The sequence below is a fragment of the Cyrtonyx montezumae genome, unplaced genomic scaffold, assembly GCF_038088225.1.
Source record: "Cyrtonyx montezumae isolate F1298 unplaced genomic scaffold, pur_monq_1.0 scaffold_18, whole genome shotgun sequence".
Lineage (NCBI taxonomy): Eukaryota > Metazoa > Chordata > Aves > Galliformes > Odontophoridae > Cyrtonyx > Cyrtonyx montezumae.
Window position 1 is genome coordinate 14,402,398 of NW_027071914.1, and position 5,646 is coordinate 14,408,043.

Genomic DNA, 5,646 nt, shown 5'->3' on the forward strand with positions numbered 1-5,646 from the left:
TCATGTTTTGCAGAAAACACATGGGAGGCAAGAACAGCATAAATGACACATTAGGTATATTAAAGCAGAGGCTGACGTTGGTGGCAAACTGTTGTTAAATCCTGTCAAGATGCAGCTTTGGAAATTACTATGTCATATATTGTTGGCTTCTTTTTTTGCAATTCTGTGAGGTCCTGAGTTTTGGGCTAGGATTCAGGGGGGAATCAAACTGCTTGATTGTTTGTAATGTATTCAGGGAGCAGTAACTGGGAAAGCACCATCATAATCAGGCAGCCCCTTGACAACCAAGTGTCGTCTCCTGTCTGCTTTTGAGATGGAATTGCAACATGGCATGGCTGGACTTCAGCCCTTTCCATAGCAGCACTGCAAAATGTCCATTCAGATGAACATGGGTCTAAGGAAACTCATCTCCCCACTCACACACCGCAGAAACTCATCAGGACTGGAACTAGGATTGCTGTGTGTGCAGTTTGATGGGAATGCAACCCTGTCATTTGTGCAAAATCTGGGGACATTCACAATCTTATTTCTATCCCTTCTTCAAGAAAAGTTTTCATAAGGTCACTTTTTAAGTCTGTGAGTTAAGTTAAATGAAATAACACTAGAAAAGATATAGAATCTAACCCTTCCTAAAGCTTTAAATGTGCTTCCTGGTATTGACTCACTGATCAAAGATCACAGTACAAAAAATATCCTCTGGTTCAGATATTGAGGACTTCTTATTTTTACTGTTTTTTTAACAGCACAAGCCTGCAGTGGAGTGTTCTTTTGAACATTCCTGTTGCCCTGTTGGTGCTGAACATGATGGGGAAATTGTTTGAAAGGAAATGAAATGCTAATTATACCTAAAAATGGCAGTGTCTGTTCCATCTGCATAACCTAACTTGTATGGCTGTCAGTAAAATGTCAAACCTCCAAACAGGCAAGTCTAGTATTTATGAGAGTAAATGTGCCTTAAAATTGTAAATAGAGGAAAACTCTTTTAGTTCTGAACAGGAGATTCAATTCAGAGGAGCAAATTCCCTTGCTGGGACAGGAAAACAGAGGGCAGGCACTGCTTGGGTGAGCTGTGGGAAGAAGAAAAGCTTTGTTAGTCCCCGATTGAGGATTAGGTATCACATTAGAAATGGATACACTTATCTATCTTCACCTTGTGCAACAGGTACTGTCAATCATAAGTAATCCTTGGAAATTAAGTATTCATCTGGTTGGCTTCTTACATACGGCAGCAGGAAAACCTTTCCCCATGCAGCTGCTCTTGTTCAGGTTATTCTTCTAAAAGGCATGACCCACCTGCCTAGCCCTCCTCCTGTGTTTGTGTGTTAGATGCAACTCCCTGCTGTGTCAGCTTTATGTCTTCAGCTGTGAATGTATGTCACCTGGCTGCCATGCGGTGTCCTTATCAGTTAAAGCACAAGTCCTTACACACAACTCCATGATGTGCTGCATTTGTCTGTCTCATAAGAAAGAGAAAGGTCATTTCACTGGAACAAAGAGAGGTCCGGCTGCTCTTCCACCATCAGCAGTGCCAGCAGTCCTTTCTATATCCATCCCATGGCACCAGCCATGCTGTGATGTGGCCACCACCCATGTTCTGTACACTGATGCCTGGAGTTAATGCTGTGCCACTGCGATGCTGCTGTTGTCTTCCACTGTGTAAACAAGAAAGAAGAAATCAAATAATAATAAAACCAGGAAAATTATGAATTCAAAATAAATGATAATAAACAACAGCAAACCAACAAACAACCCACTGACATAGAATACTGGAAAGGGAGATTAAATACCTGTGTCAGCATTTTCAAGAACAATAGCTCAGCAAAGATTAAAAGGCAGTTAAATGAGTGAAGTCCTACCCACTACTCAGTATTAGAGGCTTGTCTGGTCTGGTGATGTTACCTGTGAGTTTGAAGGCTAAATTTTGCAAGAAAAATGCTTTTTGACTGAAGAATAAGGTTCATACAATATAATTAAAAAGGCTTGCATCTGCAAGTGTCTGACAGTGGGTGAGGAAATACTTTTTTAAACCATGGTGGTGGCTGAGCAGTGGCACAGGTTGTCTAGAAAGGTTCTGGAGTTGCCATCTTTGGATATCTTGAAAAGAGTTCTGGATGCTGTCCTGGGCAGCTGGCTCTTGCTTGAGCAGTGGGTTGGAGCAGATGACCTCCAGTAGTCCATTTCCAACCTCTACCAGTCTCTGATTCTTTGAATGCAAAATATGTGACCTAAAATGAAAATAGGAATGCTAGTGCAATTTTTTTTTTCATTGATTGCATCATGATTGTGAGTAGTATCCAAAGTTTATGTCTCTTGACTTATTTTCCTGTTCAGCCAAGAAATTCATTTGCTTTTCATCCACAGCATAAACAGTGCTGAACTATTTATATGAGTTTTTTGCCCTGAGCTACCTCAGGGTTTTCATACCTGAAGCCAGTTTGTTTCTTTCCTTACTAAAACTCTGCCTGACTCATACACTTCTGACTCCAGAGTAGACCACAGGATTGCATGTCCTTAAAAAATCCTCTTGTTCCTGTAATCACAGCTTAAGAGGACTCTGAACTTCATATTCTTTCTAATCTCTGCATGTTTTCAAAAGGACATTTTAAAAGTGATGCTTTTTTTTTTTCTTTTGGTTTCAAGCACCATTAAGAAGCTTCCTGCAGATTTTTGCCTCATCTCTCTGTGTAGATACTGCAGTTGGTCTATAGGAACTCTTTTCTCCCTCTATGATCAAGGTATTTGTCATTTGGAACACAATTAGGAAACCGCAGGGTTTAATTTTTCCCTTAAACCACTTAATTTTTTCCCCTAAGAAACAGAAATCCATCAATTCACACGTAACATTCTAAATCCCTCTTTCAGGCATGCTGATTTCTCTTACAATATAATTGTTTCACCTTCCCCAAAAGATCCACGTTCCAAAATGAAATGACAAATTCATCTGAAGTGTTTGCTTGGCTCTGTATACAGACTTCTTCTGCAGAGTCCCCTAACCATTTTCACCTCTTCCAATAATTCTGCATAGACACAAATTAACCAGCAGCACTTATGTTTGAAACAAAATGAGCTTTGGGAGGGAACGATTTTTTTTTTTCTTAGGCAACACTTATCCACTCATTTAATGTGGAATTTATTTTCCCATTAGATTTACAAGGGGTTGCAGCCTTATCCTTCCCTTCCACCTCCCAGAAATATCATATACTGTAATGTATTCTGAATATAGTGTATTTTCTTTATGGTCATTTTAGCAAACCCATTCAATGAAAAAAATTACCAAGTTGCTTTTTCTGGAAAATGAACTCCTTTAATATTCTATCTAAACAGGGTCAGCTCCAGGGACTCTCCTTTTTAGCTACTGTAGTTGAGGAGCTGGTTCTATATCTGCCACAGCACGTATGTTGATTTTGGCCTCAGGAAGTAGCAAGTCTGTAGTAGTTTTGGACTTCCCTTGCTGTGTAACAAGATAAATTAGGTAGACAAGCTACTAGAGAGGATGCAGGTTGTTTTCAGAATGTCTGCTTAGAGGAAAAGAACTGTCTTTGCAGCCACTCCTGTGCTAGACACAAATTGGTCGCAACAAGGATTTTGTCAGCACTGTCAAAAAACCCTCTACCCAGTGAACTTCATTTATTTTCAGTTTTGGTATGCTGAAACAACTGAGTAATACTACTTTCTAAAAGAAAAATTACTCATTTCTTGTTTCTTTCTGGCAGTTAAACTAAGTAGAATCGTGGAATTGTTGGAGTTGGAAGGAACAATGTCCAGGCCTTACTGAAGTCCAAACAGATTTCATCAGTGGCTCTTCCTTTCTCCAATGATGCAGTTATACCATCACAGAAGGCCACTAGGTTGGTGAGGCAGGATTTGTTCTTGGTGAAGCCACACTCGTAGTTTTGTATCACCTTCAGGTCTTCCACATGCATTAGAATAGCTTCTAGGAGGATCTGTTCCATCATATTCTCTGGCATAGATCTTTCTGGGGTTGTCACTTCCACCCTTCTTGAAAATGGATGTTATACCACCTTTTTTCCAGTCACTATGGACTACACTTGACTGCCATGATTTTTCATATATCATTGAGAGCAGCAAGTTTACTGATGCTCAGGGACTTTGTTGCAAACCTATTTATTCCAGCAAAAAAAACAAGTTCTGTCAAGATTGTGAAAACATGGCCTGCCTGTTTGTTTAAGTGATCACTGGAAAGAAGATTTCCATTTAATACTCTTTATTCCAGTCACCGCTGTGAGAGTGCAATATTAGATAAAACAGCAGCCACCATGTATAATTTATTAAGCAATGTGAACAATCAACTGCTAACTGAAAGTGCAGAATCTACAGTAATTAGATTTAGATAATTTTTTCAGGAAATAATTTTGCACAGCAGAGATTTCACTGGGCACTTGCTTCACGAAATACTGACTTGTCAAAGGTTGGAGTGAAAAAAAGTTAGAATAACAAGGTTTCCTGCTCATACAGCTAAATAGGTCTCACTTTCCTAGAACAGAAGTAGCAGTGTTTCTGGCCTAGCTTTAAATAGGATCTTAAAAATGCACCCTAAAAATGATGGGTCAGTGACTTTTGATATTAACAAGAAAGACTGAAAGCGGTTTGAAGTTTAAATTTCAGTGTGAGCCAGAGAAAGACAGAGTGAGACTGGGAGACTTTTGCTGAAGTTCTTGAATAAAAGCAAAGGCAAAAAGTAATTGTCAGGCTTAATTTGGATCGGGTAGCGAGGAGGGTAGAGTGTGAATTATTTTGTGCGTGTGCTAAAAGAAACATGGAAATAATGTCAATATTAGTTGTGGAGTTATGGAAGATGAAGAGCCTGTCTATATGAGGAGAATTAATTTGTTTCAGACTAATATTAGGCAATTGCTAACTCTTCAAATTTAAGAACATCTTTTTGCAGGAAGGTAGGCAAGACAAACATCTTCTGGCAAGTGTTCACTCTGAGCATCACCTGTTATGCCTTTAGATAATTTATAAACAGTGGCTTGGGTCTGTAGAAGTGGGATATGTTCTTTCAAACTCATAGTCTACACTAATTTCTACTCAAGAGGAGAATAGGTTTACTGAGAGCAAATTTAAGTAACCAAAGCATAGTAGATTCCAGGACTGCTTGTTGTTCTCTTTTGCAAAGAGAGAATGGATGTCTGGATAAGACTGTCATTACACTCTCTGGTCTGTAGGCTTCTAAAAACATGTAAAATCAATCCCACCCCTAAAAGGCAGAGAAAGGACATGGAGACTTGCTCTAGCAACAAGGTTCTCACAAGGAAAGGAGCTCTAAAAAGGTAAAGACCAATTTAATCTTTTAAAGAATCAATGGAAGCTCCTTTCTGTAATGCTATAAATATAAATATTTAGTAAACCTCATTGTTCATAACTTGTCTTGCTTGCTTGTCTTGGCCAGTATACAAACTCTAACAGATATTCACATGATACACATTAGTGAGAAAGTATAAAGAACTGTATAGTATCACGATCAGCCGTAAGTCTGGCCCTTGAAGAAAGGAGAATTCCTACTGCTGATTGTTTTCCACGGGGAATAGGAATGGTGTGAACAGGAGAGCATTCACTTGTAAGTAAAATTGAAAGAGTCAAAACCTGCTTAAAATGCAATCTGATGTGGTTTGTGAGGAATAC